A 14,995-nucleotide genomic window follows, 5' to 3' on the forward strand; every position below is an offset into this window, starting at 1 on the left:
GTCTTCCATACATTTCAATGCTTTTTCGGGCTCATCTCAATGTGCAGTTGCGCCTTTATGTCAGCCAAGCGACGAATTAGTCCAATTTCGCCCGTATTTTGAGCGTGTAACGCGAGAGCTTCGCACGGCGGTCGTCGTTTCTGACGTATGGCTCACGTCGTGACGTCGCACGAGTCGGTGGCAATCGGAACTCGCTTGACGCAAGTGAGAGAAGACTCATCGAGATCCTTAGTTGCGAAAGTCTTGTTGACTATTCATCCGAGCTTCTAGTGCGCAAACATCCTGTTTGTATACTATCGGTTCGAGTAGAATGTTGTGACAAATACATTTTTTACCGCCCTCGGGTTTCAGGGTTGCAAGTGTGAGGGGAAAAAGCAGAAAATTAGAGAGTCTCAATTTCCGTAGTTAACAGAGAGTCATAAATTCCGTAGTTAACAGAGAGTCACATTTTCTGTGGCCAACAGAGAGTCACAATTTCCGTAGGTAACAAAGAGTCATAAATTCCGTAGTTAACAGAGAGCCACAATTTCCGTACTTAAACGAGAGTCATAATTTCTGTAGTTAATTTTGAATTTCAGCTCCGCTTGCTGTTTTGCGTCGCAGGGTTGCCACAGTCAGGGAAGACTAGGAAACGGCAGGGAAAATGACAAAAATGTCAGAGAAAATTTGTTAAATCACCTTTATTTGCTCTCTAGAATGAATGTAAGGTTTCGAACAACGCATATTTTGCCTGAAAAGCATTTTCAATTATGTCTTTTTAACCGTCTGTCAAATCTCCAATTGTCAGGGAATTTCACCAAAATGTGTCAGGGAATTTCATTTTCCGAATTCTGTAGCAACCCTGTCTAGGATTTTCACAGTCAGGGAATACTGGGAAAACCGAGAAATGTCTGGGAATTTTTAAAAGTCAGAGAAAACCTGGAAATGTCAGGGAAAATGACGAAAAGGCAGGGAAAAATCGTCAAATCACCTTCCTTAGCTTTCTCGAATGGGTATTTTACGTTACGAACCACAAATTTGCCTTAAAACTATTTCTAACTATGTCTTTTTAAAAATCTGGCATTTGTTCAATTGTCAGGGAGTTTCACCAAAATGTGTCAGGGAAATCGGTATGCAGACAGAAGGTCTACAGCAAAAATGTCCACAAGCAGAAAGTCTACATTTTTTGGTCTACGTTTATTATGTCTAGAACTATAAAGTCCACTGCGAAAATGTCTACAAATAATAATGTCTCCTAAAAAAAGTCCATACTCAGAAAAATCACTTCTGAATGGAATAGGTAGAGTGAACTCGCATCAATTACCTCTTTAGTTGTATCTATGGGAAAGAATCATCTTGTATTCATTTTCCTTTAATAGACGCGTTATATGTAAACATTTACTTTCTTGGGCATTCTAAAAGTAGACTTCTTAATTGTAGATGTTTTGATTGTAGACCAACAAATGTATGTAGACATTTTTTTAGTAGACCTCTTTTTCGGAGACCTACTGTCCGTGATTCGGGGAATCAGGGAAATGTCAGGGAATTTAATGGAGATGTTGCATGTGTGAGGGATTTGCGATTTGACTGTTGATTTCTATGTAAAAGTTCGCGAGAAACACGATGGTGCCACTGGTTTTCTCTGAAATCAACTCCCAAGCTCAATAAAAGCTCTCAAGTTGAGGCCGAAATGGAGGGGATATCCCACGATATCCTGAGAGTCCACTTCTACATCAAGACAAAGTCTCCATGCACAGATAGGGAGCAAATACATTGACAGGGCTGCCACCTTATTTGGGGACTCTAAAACTGAAATCACGGCAACCCTGCTAATATATTTGCTCCCTATCTTTGCATGGAGAGTCTGTCTTGATGTAGAGGTGGACTCTCAGGGTAGGGTGAGATATCCCCTCCATTTCGGCCTCAACTTGAGAGCTTTTTTTGAGCCTGGGAGTTGATTTCAGAGAAAACCAGTGGCACCATCGTGTTTCTCGCGAACTTTTGCATACAAATCAATTGTCAAATCGCAAATTCCTCACGCACGCAACATCTTCATTTTCTAAATTCCGTGGCAACCCTGTGAAGCAGCCGATAGATCGATTATTTCACATGCGTTTAAAGGAGCATTGTTGCCAACTTTTGAGAGTCTCCACCGTGCCCGACGATCAGTTCGTCGCCTCGTCGATTCCAACGGAGACCCGTTTTCTTTTCTTTTCTTTTCTTTTCTTTTCGTTTCTTTCGGTGTCGGAGAAATCACGAGACGTCGGTCGGAGGGTGGGGGGGGGGGGGGGGGGGGGGAGAAAAGAAAAAGCGACGGCACGGTGGCGGCGAGGATGATAACCGGGATTAGCATAGCACATTTGGAGTACTTACGCGGAGCATTTGCATATTACATTCATTCATATCAATACACCCCATTAACATATCATCATTTTCATTCCTTTCCGGAGCGGACGTTGTTCCACGTTCGTCGCTCGCCCAAGTCTCCGGGGCTTTCCACTCCGAGGCGACTCGGGCTCCCGGTCGAATTCCCCAAGATAAACGGACAGAAAATCCAGTTAGCCGGAAATACGGAGTGTCGCCGGGTTAACGGACGTGGGGTCCGTTGCACGCAAGAGCTACACCGCCGTGCTAAGGAAGAACGCCGTATGAACATTCGAGAGTTGCCAGATTTCCGTCGGCGAAATGTGTATTTTTGAGAAAAATTATGAATATTTTCCCTTGAAATTTTCAGACATTTTAGATCAAATTACAAACAAAATTATCTGAGGAATTGGTAGACAAAGAATCAAAACTTTTCCTGAAAATTGGTGATTTGCCAGGAAAAATTTGGCAACACCTGAAGGCTCATACGGCGTTTTTCCTTAGCACGGCAGTACAGCCAACTGAATATTCTGTCCAAGTGTGAATTCACTTTAAAATCACGTTCAGGGGTCCCTACAAGTCCGGAAAGTCCGAAAACAGCACTAATTTTGTAAGAGTAGTCCAAAAGTACTAAAAAGTGCGGCAAGATCGTCCGGAATTTTTATACTTCCTTGATATTTTTGTCGCAATTAGAGCGAGAAATTCAAATCTTTGAAATTTTTCGAATTTCGACAGTTGGAGGTACTGAAAAAATGCTGAATTTTTCTGGTGAGGGGGTACTGAAATTTTTGGAAATGTACCGAAAAAGTATTGTAAAAGTACTGATCCTTGGCCGTTCTAGTAGAACACATCAAAAAAGTCTGAAATCCACTCCTCAGCGCGCAAACTACGTAGTTAAATTTACCGCTTGTGCAGGCAGTTTTTCAAAGTGGCCATCAGTCAGGTTAGCCCGGAGAGAGACCTAACCCAAATAAACAAACAATCTCGCGAACTGTCATAAACTCCCTTTGCGTAAGATGTCAATTGATTCAAAATTCTTGTTATCATAAAATGAAGACATGCAAAGGGGAAAACGCTCGCAAACGATTGCAATCATACAATAGAAAAAGTTAATGAAATCTTTAGTTTACTCAGGTCTGTTTTTCTTACTCCTCTGCCTGTACGAACGTGGTCGGCGGTGACGGAGAAAAATTGCTCGGAGACTCGAAAAACTTGAAGAAGAGCGTTACAAACTACGCAGATAGCGCGCTAAGGGATGGATTCCGGAAGTTTTTGACGTGCCCAACATGATTTTCATGCGATTTTACCTGTGAAAAGGGGGTAAAATTTTGGGACTGAAATAGGAACTTAACTCTTGCAGAAGAAGCCACCGGTTTTTTTCTCGATTTTTGGTCACCTTTTCGAAATTTTTAGATCTGAAATGACGGTTGACTTATTTTGATCTAAAAATTGAGTACACCATTCGAAAGGCAATTATAAATACACAAGTCGCTTTGGTCGTGTGAAAGGTCATGCATCCTATTTCGCAATCATAAAGAAGGCAAAAAAGGAAGAGAGGGAAAAGTCGTCTTCGTTCGTAATTTCACCTCTAGGAAAACCAAAGGTTTGCCTAAATCCATGTTTTAACCTTGTGACCCCTCTCAATTTTTTAAACAATTAAAATTTTCTGACCTCTTTTCGAGAAAGAAATTTTCCGCGATTCATCCTGGTGCCGCACGTGCCAATGGAAATGCGGCCATGATTTTGGAATTTTTTCCCTCTAGTCCTAGAGATTTCTTCCCTCTGTTCCTGAAGAAATAGATTTCCTTGTCACGATTTGGCTGGCGTCTCTCTCTTCAGCGGAAACAAGCGATAAAGAAATGTTGGCGTCATATTAAAACAAATGAATATAGTCATGATATTATTGAGTTGATTGAAAAGGTCTCCATTGCGACTCTGCTAATTTAGAATGCTTTTAATGCTTTGCATTTATAATGCTACTCTGTCAGAAAAAAACGGGCGTTGAGCCGAATCGCTCCGCTTACCTCAACGGCTACGGGCGGAACACTCAAAATTCAGCGGCCTCGTGCCCTTTCCCGAGTACAGCATAAAACGGAGGCTCTGACGCAAAAGAAGCGAAATCCGTCCTTTGAACCGTTTCTCGGGTACACATTCACAGCGACGAAGGCGCGGCGCTACGGTTTGGACTAGTTGGAAGAAAGTCGTCCGAAATTTCTCAAAAACCGAATTCCGTTTTCGACTTCGCGGAATTCTACGCTCGCCCGCGGTCCACAGTGGGTCGAGTCAATGGGAAAGGTCGGACAAAATTTGGAAACTTTAAACGCTTACACTGAAAAAAAAAATCTCGGTGTATTTACTAAGAAAAGGGTAAAATTACCAAGAATTCAGGGTCTTATTTGATCCCAGTTTTCTGTTGGTAAAATTACCATTTATGGAATTGGTAATTTTACCGATAAATCTCGGTAAAATTATTGACTTTCTCGGTAATTTTACTGGACCCCGGTAAAAACGCCAATATTTTTTATCGACTGTGGTAGATTTGCCGAGATAAAATGGCAAAGTTACCGGGAATTGATTACCAATACAAGTGGTATTCTTACCTGAAAAAAAACAGTAAACATACCGGTTTTTAGGTAAGCTTACCAGTCTGTCTTGGTAAAATTACCAATAATTGGTAAAAAGAGTGAGATGGTAAAGGTACCAACGGACCTTGGTAAAAACGCCGAGAATTTTTTTTCAGTGTATCACTCTGTTCATACATAACTTTAAGGTTCTATAAGTGGTTTCATTGGTTTTCTTATGAAATTTGCTTTTGGAAGCACCCCTTGAAATTGAAAATTTGACGAAATAAACATCAAAATTTGCAGTTTTAGTCAAAAATTTCATGTCCGACCTCTCCCATCAACTTGATCCACCATGCGGCCCCGCGATCGCGGATTTACGGCGACGCCGCAAAATCTACCGGATTTCACGCCCAAAAGCAAGGCTTTTTCGTTTGAAATGGCAACGCTGTCACGAATTTTTAGAAAGCCGCCGCTGAATATTACCCGGACAAAATGAAGAGTGGTGGCGGTGCAAAAGTGTGAAATAATACGTAAAATGAACTTCATGTTGCAATTAGGAACTACGAATTCTGGCTCATCTGTAAAAACACTTATGTACACAGGGAAACTAATGGTCCATGCGTTGTTTCTGAACCGAGAATGAGCCAGAAATTGCAGATGCGGATTGCGAAATGTAGACCAAATGTACCTTTATTATTTAAGGTTAAAGAAACGGAAGGTACCTAATTTTCCAAGCAAAGCAGCAATGAAGGTGTGAGATAAGGAAATACTTGATATGGTTTAATAAATGAAAATGTTGTATTTTTCTAATTTCTAACTTCTTCAACTAATTTCTTTGAATTTCTGTTTCAGGTACGTGTTCTTCGATGTCCGGTGTTCTTTTAACATTAAACAACGCTGCGTCGTAATTGTAAGTTAGGTTTATTTTTTTAAATATCAGAAATTAAGGATTTTTGAAGATCGTTTTGCTATAGTTAAGTTTAAGTTATAAACGATGACAAATCGACGTTTTTTTAACTCAAAAAAACCAAATTTTGTCGAAAAGGATCTACGCTTAAAGTCAAAATTACATGTAAGGAATTTTTTTAGTGTTCATATACTTTTTCAACCGTTGAAAATGCATTCCTTGTGACCGTTCGTGGCCCTGTGAAAGCTTCAAGCACGAGAACCAATCAGAAATGGACTCTATTTATCCGATCTTCTCACAAAGGGACTGTATACTCAGTGAGTTTAGTGCGAAGCAAGGGGAATTTCAAACAGAGGGGACCGGCCCAAGTTCGTTGCCCTATCCCGTGCGCCAAAACGGTCCTCGGCGCGAAAATTGCGGCGCGAAAAACTCGTCGGAAAATCTCGTTCCGCGGGGGGAAAGTTTTACTCGATAAATCGCCAAGTTTCCCAACAAGCTTTACCTCGTTAAGCACGAAAATCTTACGAAACACGACCTTTTCGTCGTGTTTTTCTATCCGTGTTATTTATGGCATTCCGATTGATCTTCACCAACAGGTTTCTCGTCGGAATTTTTTCTCGATATATCGATATTTTATCGTTTGAACCTATGGTGAAGGATCGATTATTAAGGTGCTCGATGCCAACACCCGACAATCGATCCTTTTTCGTATATGTTTAAATGACAGAAATCGATTTGTTGTGAAGCACGACTAGGTACTGCCGGCGATGTGTTACTCGGAATCTCGCGAACACAACACGAGGTTTTTCCACCGAAATCGCTGAATGATAACCGGATCAGTATGATAAATGAGACCGGAAATTAGGAAAAATACCTCGAAAGTTCAAGAACCGTCCGAAGGAGACGAATGTTTGTTTCATGCGGAGGGTGGGAGGGAGGTGTACGTGGTTTTCAAATCATAACTCCGGCAAGGCTCGAGACTGAAGTATTGGTAACCTTGTCGTAAAGTCTGTTAAGAAACTCGTAAATTTGCAAGAGACATGCCTTCAAAAAAACTGGTGTAATGGATCGTATTCGATAGTGGTTCGTTGTATCGTTTGGTTCAAAACAATTGAATATAACCTCAAACCAAAATTTTTGGATATTAATCAGAAAAGCTGAAAATAAGATATTTCCTATCAATTTCCCTACTCTTGGCCAATTAGCACTCATATGTAGATATCAAAAATCTGTCACAAAAAACCCGTTCCGTCAGATTACTCAATTGATTTTTGAGGCTATGTTTATGTTTTAAACCTATTGATGTCGATACAATCTCACCCGTTTGATGTGTCGAATACGCCCTATGTGCATTCTTTAGAAAGCTCGATCTGAGTATTTCGTAATAGAATCCACGCCTAATAAGTTTACACACATTCAGAGCCACGGAAAATCCATGATTCTTTCGATTCATGCGCAGGGGCTATCGCCAATTTTTGCGCTTGAAAGTAAAAATTTGCGGAGATGCTTTTCGTAATCGATACGATACATCGTATGCCAGTTCGACCGCCGCTCAGGTCGAATCACCTAATCGATCCTTTATTATTACTTTCAATGATTAATTTTTTTTTTATTAATTTACGTCGTTACAATGATTAATTATTTTTTATTAATTCAAGTCGTTAATTTTGGTCGTTTGCCAATACATTTCCCCGGAAATAAAAAGTCTTGGGTCCGGGTCACAATTTGAAAAATGCATTCGAGAAATTTTCTGTGCGGCTGATATCATAGGGAAAGATATAATTGTGAGAGATTCAAGCAATACTCGTAATCGAGTCCATCCAAAATCTCTGAAGCAGATTAAAGAGTTGCAACGAAAAGAATAAGGCCATGTAATTGGAAACACAAGAGGCACTCGGAGTTGTGATGCGCCTTCAATTGTGCAAGGTAGGCCACAATCGCTCCGTAGAGTACGTTTAGTTGTATTCTTAGGTTCGAACCTAACTAAGTTGTTTTCTGCGGCGAAGACAGCGATTCAAGCTAAAAGATAAGCAAACTGTGCGTTAGTTTAAATAATTTACGAAAATAGTAACTTTTCCTTTTTCTTTTTCGTATTCTTTCTTTCAATTTCTACTGAAAAATAAAATTATTGGTCATCGTGAACAAAAGAGAGAATCGAAGTTGTGATGCGCCTTCAATCGTGCAGGGTAGGCCACAATCGCTCCGTGGAGTACGTTTAGTTGTATTCTTAGGTTCGAACCTAACTGAGCTATTTTCTGCTGCACCTAAGAAACGATTATACTCATGCTTATGAATCTGAAGAATCATTTGCGATGAAAAAAGAATTGTAAAATTTTGAATTAGTAAAATCAGGATTTGGATTCAAGTACTAAAGACATCGCATTCAACGCGAGAATCGGTGGCCGATTTTTTCTGTTTTTTTTTTTTTTTTTTTTTTTTTTTTTTTGTGTGTCGCACTTGGTGGTTTAAGATTACTGTATTTTTTCCGTGGTGAAATTCTGTTGTTATTTTATCAAATTTTGAAACTTTTTGGAGTGGAGGAAGAGAACAGAAGGTGTTATTGGCCTGATGCTCCGATCATCAGATAATTGAAATTTCTATTAAGAACTACGATTAGATACCTCTTAGAATAACTCCTATCAAAGTAGTAAATGAAAATGTTCAAACTTAAAAAATTCGGCGGTAGTTTAAACTAACTGAAGGAATCTGCTCTATACAATTGACAATCCACAATCTATCCAATTTTATATTTGATAAAGTTACATATCGTTGTCACACAAAAATTTAAAAATAATACCCATTTAAGTTTTGTTTAAAATCGAAAAACTAAGTCAACAGGAAAGGAACCGGTATTTTTCGATAGCTTACACAAATTTCGAAATTTCATGAAATATTTCACGCGAAATTTCAAGATTTTATTTTTCATGATATTTTACCACCCTGAGTAAGGGGACCCCTGGCGGATCTAGAATTTTATAAAAATTGTCCCGGGGGCTAATCCGGCCCTCCGTGTATTTACACCAACGATTTATTTTTATTCAATTAACGGGGGCCGGCGTACCACGCCTAGCCGCCTCCCCGGCTTATTCCGCCGCCGAAACCCCGAGTTGATTAAAGCCAACCGCGGCGCGCGGCGCGGCGGCCGTAAATGTTATGCAACGGGGTTCCTATGGCAACGCCCGGCGTGACGTCACTGGATGCGCGCGCAGCTCCGGCGTGGCGGAGAAGCGAGAACAAAACAATGTCGCGGAGTGGGGGAAGCCTCGTCGGTCCGTTGTTTGGATTTTAGTCACAGTTTACTTTCCGTTCGCGCCAGCTATCGCAGCCTTCTCGCAGGAAATAATTCCCTACCAGTTCGGTGTTCGAGTGACGTTTGCCGTGAAATCCCCGTGTGTCTTTTCTCCAGAAACGCCAACGGTCGCCAAGTGCCGAGTGATAAGAGGCCTTCGCCTTTCATGAATGGTTGGGAGTGGCCCTGCGTTCATTCAGCGGAAAACCGAACAGTCCCGGTTCCACGTCGATCCCAGTCGCAGTCCCCGACGTGGCTCAGTTTCTCACCGACGGTTTTCTCTTCGAATTCGAATCATGTTCGTACCTTGATTTCGCGTCGGTTAATTAATGAATAATCTCGTTTTTCGCACGACGAAGATGAAAGTCGTGCACGGCTGTGTGAGTGTGTGCGCGCGTGTTCGTCGACCGTCTGTGTTTGTTTATCTCGTCTCGGCCGCGCTACCGAAAGTGTTCTTCGGCCCGCTCGTCGAGATCTAGTTGGATGTTGTTTTGGTGTCGATTTGGATTTGGAACCTTTACGCAGCGCCCGTTTTGTGCGCTTGGATTTTTTTGGATTTTTACCGTGTCGGATCGCGCTGTTTCCGCTATGAGGTACGTTGATGCCAGCTCTGTTTTAAACTGTTGTTTTTCCTGTCCACGTGTCTACGTGCAGTCAGTAGCTCACTTATCTGCCCCTCTTCGATGCAGCTGCCGCTGTGGTGTCAAGTCGCCATGATTAAATTCCACAGCAATAGATAATTCTGTTCCCTTCGGGAAAAAGACGGCTACGTCGACAGAGTGAGCCGTTGTTTTATCCTATGTTTTTCGATAACTTCTTATCAGTAGATCGTTATCATGCGTGTTTGTTTACGTTTCCGAGAAGGCGGTCCGGCAACGCAGCTGTCTGGAGCGCGGTGCATGTTGCAGCGACGCTGGCGCTACGAAACAGCTGCTTGCTGGCTGCTTGCAGCGGTTTTTTTTATTTTCCAAATCCCCGATGCGATGGATGGATGGCGATCGTTTCCTACCGATCGCGATGCGTTTTACCTCGTCACCGTGCGTTTTTGTATTTTCGCTGAGCTCGCGGTTGCTAGTCTTGAGGACGGAGAGAAACGATGTCTTTTGCGTCACTGGAATTTAATTTATCGACATCCACGCAAACAAAGTTTCGTATCAGTAACCGTCAGGATGAACGGTTGTGTGAGTTCGCTATGACGTTGCCAAGTTTCTCGAATTCCTCCAGTTTTTCTCGGGGAGCCGTTATTGGCTGAGGACGCGCCAAAATTTTACATGAATAATTTGTACCTACTTAAGTTTCTCATTTTTTGTCAAAGATGTTATATCTTATTTGCGTCAAATTCCCTCATAAATAAAGCAACCCCTCGGATATTATTTAATTTAAATTTACGAAAAAAGGAAGTAGGTAAAATTAGATATCATTTAAGTATGAGGAGATGAATTATCATTTTGAACTTATAATCTCTCTAAATGAATTATTTTTATTTTAATTTTTGTTATGATTAATCAGATAAAAACAGGGTAAAAAATGGTAATTTGGTATTGGTATTTTCGTAAACGTATTTGTTAGTATAATTCTATTTCTATGCACATTGAATAATCGAAACCGTGTGTACAATACACGAAACTGTCACTCATTATTTATAATATTTTATTTTTATTCTCTACTTGTAGATCTACTGTGCATTTCCCGCTTTGCCTCATGTAGATATTTGCTCTGACCTCAACTAGAAATTCTGAATATTTTTACGCACTTTTCCAATTTTTTGCTGGTAGCCGTATGTTGAACTAAGTAATATCATAGATAAACTTATGCTGCCAGAATTTTTCATTTCTGCAAGGTGCGTCAAAAAGCCAATTTGCAGGGAGGTTTTGTGGAATTTTCACTTATATTATTAGCGTTTTCGCTCCAACATATTTGAGCTGAAACATTCTTGTCTCCCAAAACGAGGCACCAGTGTTTCTTAACTTTGTCGGCGAGGTCAGGTATCAGAGAGAAACACCATATTTGGTGAGAATTGCTGACATGAAATGATAATGAGGGAATTTGAACGGAATAAAATCAAGAAGTGTTGTGGAATGAAAAGGCTTTGATAAGCGAAAGAATTGGACTATCCTTTTTTCCACAGAGTGAAACGATTTTGATAATTTAGGGAAACCCTCGAAATATTAATTGGTTTATAAAAATAACCCCGGATAAGTCGGGAAATTGCTTTTATTATACTTTTCCATAATGGAACCTCAAACCAATTTTCTTGTCCTTTGGAAACTTTTTAATGGTTCTATCTACTTGCCCCGCTTTATCCATAGAGCTCAAATTCTGCACTTTCGCCCGCGTCAAGTATTTCCTCAAGCACTCAAATTCTAAAGAAAATCACGCTACACTATCCGAAAACGTTAAAAAGTTAACAATTCCTAAAATCTTGAGACATATTATGTCATGATGGTATTAGATTTCTAATGCGATTGGTTTTATCTATTATTGTTTACATCTATTTCCTTAGCTGCGTTAGGAAGAAGCAATTATCAATTTTTGTTATTACGTAAGAGACTTAAAAGAAGGTACATTTTAAAGCATGGATGGTTTGGTTTGTCAGGTTCGAGCATTCATGCTGAAACTATTTGTAGGGAACTCATCTCATCGGTTGTACTGACTTCTCAATTTTGAGAGTATTGTCAAAACTCAACTCTTCGCCCAAGACCTTCCTCTGGAAAAGATCGAGTCTCGTTAGAGAATTTTTAACGAGCGTTTCAAGTTAATTTTTTCCTGCTTAGACCTTCATCTTTATCGTCAATGTTTTCGTCGTCAAAATCTCAATTTTATTGTTCCCTTTAAACGAATGAAGATTGTTCCAAAATTTACTGACTTATTGAAAAGGTTTCGATTAAAGTCTGATAGTTTAAATTAAGCTGTTGTCTTTGCGTATTCCGAAGGAGTTTTATGGTGAGAACATAGTTTTCGGTTGTTTCCCACTGTTTCAAGTTTACAGCCGAAGGATGTTCCAGCAATAAAGTCTCGAAAATAGGCGCCATCTCCTATACTGCCGTGCTAAGGAAAAACGCCGTATGAGCCTTCAGGCGTTGCCAAATTTCCCCTGGAAAATCACTAATTTTCAGGAGAATTTCTGAATGTTTGTCTACCAATTTATCAGGTAATTTTGTTTATAATTTGATCTAAAACGTCCGAAAATTTCAAGGAAAAATATTCATAATTCTCCTCAAAAATTAACATTTTTATGAAGGAAATTTGGCAACTCTAGAATGTTCATACGGCGTTCCTCCTTAGCACGGCAGTATAAGTGATATTAGTGAAGCATGAAATTGGCTGGCTGGTTCCGACACGAGGAAGGCGTCATCGGCGGGAGGCAGTAAGGTCCCAAATGAAATATTATGATTTTTGGGATCGGTTCTTTTTACGACCGGAAGGCCGGTTGGCGTAACAAAACGGCTGATGCTGGGTTCTCAGTTTCTGTTCATGAGTCTTCATGTCACTCTCGATCGTTTCACCTTCTCCAAGTGGTGACGCTGGTCAACTCCGGCCAGTCTGAGTCAGTTGTGGGATGAGGAACAAGTTAAAAATTCAAGCATTCCGAGAAGTGACTCATCACTAAACTGATACGCAGAACCCAGAACGTGGGGGACTCATCGAACATCTCCAACAAAAAAATCAACTCATGGTGTGAAGGATTAGCGCTTGTTTTTGTTTCTACTGTAATATCTGTCCATTCAAATCTCCTGCCGGGAGGAAATTAAAAAAATAACCCGATGGGGTGGGATTGAATTTCTCTATGAATTTCTAGTACGTCCTCTGTGCACCAAATCACTGATTTTCGGTTTCAAGAACTTAATATTAAAGTTTACGATCTTAATGTAGGGTCAGGGCAGAAACGTCGAGCTCAAAATTCTTCCGAGACATGTACCAGGTACCTCTTCTCGCGGATTTGATGTTCAAAACGTTTCCCGTGTAAGTATCGAGCTCGGGTCGTAATTCGAAATTCATTCAACACATTTCCGACTCGTTGACAATAATGCGAAATTCAATCTTAAAATATTCTGTGCTATGCTCGAAATTGAGTTCATCACATATCTCAGAAGCAGTCAAAACGGTTCGCAACGAAAGAAGTTGGTCAGGCAATCGGAAACGCAAGAGGAAATTGAAGTTGTGATGCGCCTTCAATCGTAGAAGGTAGGCTACGATCGCTCCCCGGAGTACGTTTAGTTGTATTCTTGGGTTCAAACCTAACTAAGTTGTTTTTTTTTGCGGCGAAGACAGCGGTTCAAGCTAAAAGACAATCAAACTGTACGGCAGTTAAATCAATCTACGAAAACATCTATTCATTTTTCTCTTTCTTCGTATTTCTTTCAATTTCTATCGCAAAGTGAGATTACTATTGTCATCGTGAACATAAGAGAGAACCGAAGTTGTGATGCGCCTTCAATCGTGTAAGTAAGCTACATTCGCTCCGTGGAGTACGTCTCATTGTATTCTTAGATTCAAACCTTATTTAGTCGTTTTCACGGCGAATACAGCGACTCAAGCTAAGAAATAATTAAACTGCAGTAATTAAGGAAAATTTCTGCAAAATATCCAATTCCTTGTTTCTTTTTTTGTATTCTTCATTTCAATTTCTTTTAAACAAGAAGATTATTGTCCATCGTGAACAAAAGAGAGAATTGAAGTTGTGATGCGCCTTCAATCGTGTAAGGTAGGCCACAATCGCTCCGTGGAGTATGTTTAGTTGTATTCTTGGGTTCAAACCTAACCCAGTTGTTATCTGCGGCGAAGATAGCTGTTCAAGCTCCAGCAAACTGTGCGTTTTAGAAAGGTTTTAGCGATGAAGGAAGCTGCTAAGCGCGTTGTTTTGTAGAGGCACATTTATAGCAATACAGCAAATTTTGGGGAAGGCAAATTATTAATTGGGGGAGACCAAGAACTTTCTGTACCCCTGCTCTTCTCCATGTTCGAGGCTGGCGCCTCGATCAAGCCTCTAATCGCGGAGCCCGTCGACCGCGGCGCGATGGCGCTTGATATGATCGGTGTGGCGCTCCGCCGCACATTGGGTCGAATCAATGGAAGAAGTTGGACAAAATTTGGAAACTTTCAAAGCGCATATCTTCATTAATAAGAAATGTTGATGTTTGAAAGTAGTTTTATTGGTTTTTTCGTAAAATTTTCTACGAGAAGCTCCCCATACAATTAAAATTGTGAAGAGATGAACGATAAATTTCCCAATTTTCGACACAAATTTCATGTCCGACTTCTTCCAAAGGCTCGTTCCAGTGTGCGCCCGGTCGAAACGCACCGGACCTCCCGAGTCGGACGGACGACGGGCCCAACTACGTACTTAGCTATGCTCGTATTTCGAACGATCACTCATAAATATGCAGTTGGCTCGGGTTTCAAGTTCTTTGTTCGCCGAATAAATTACCGATGAATCTCCTGCCTGCCTTTTACCGTTTTACTTAATTGGAAAATCGCCGGTCCGGCTTCCGCTTTTGAAAGCCAACACCTTCGCAGCGCCACGCCGCGCCGCCCGCCCCCGTACCCCTACACTCCGGGGAAAAACCGCGTATGAGCCGCGGTTTTCCCGTCGGAGTTGCGCGGTTTCCGCCGTGCGGCGCTTGTGCTCGGTCATTTCGGCGTTTCCCGCACGAAAGAACGTAACTCAATTTCAGCGTTGCCAAATCTCCCCTCGTAATTTGCATATTAACCAAGCGAGTATTTGGCATTTCTAACTGGAAATTCATGTGATTTTTCCACAGATTTAATGCAAAAATCAGACAAATTTGGCTGAAAATGGCTCAGTTACATTTTTGTAAAATAAATTAATTGTTTGAGTCAATTTGGCAACTTTGGAATGGAGTTACGTTCCTTCGTGCGGGAAACGGGGAA

At 40.8% G+C, this 14,995-nt stretch overlaps 1 protein-coding gene across 1 annotated transcript in view; it reads left to right on the forward strand.

Annotated features, from left to right (window-relative positions):
- The first annotated feature begins 9,059 nt into the window (after positions 1–9,059).
- Positions 9,060–14,995, forward strand: part of LOC109043601 (insulin-like peptide receptor) — a 131,893-nt gene continuing 125,957 nt past the window's right edge. The window contains exon 1 of the mRNA XM_072301372.1: positions 9,060–9,696. The gene's annotated coding sequence lies outside the window, so the exon portion shown is untranslated. The remainder of the gene's footprint in view (positions 9,697–14,995) is intronic.

Source organism: Bemisia tabaci, chromosome 6 (genome assembly GCF_918797505.1).
Source record: "Bemisia tabaci chromosome 6, PGI_BMITA_v3".
Taxonomy (NCBI): Eukaryota; Metazoa; Arthropoda; class Insecta; order Hemiptera; family Aleyrodidae; genus Bemisia; species Bemisia tabaci.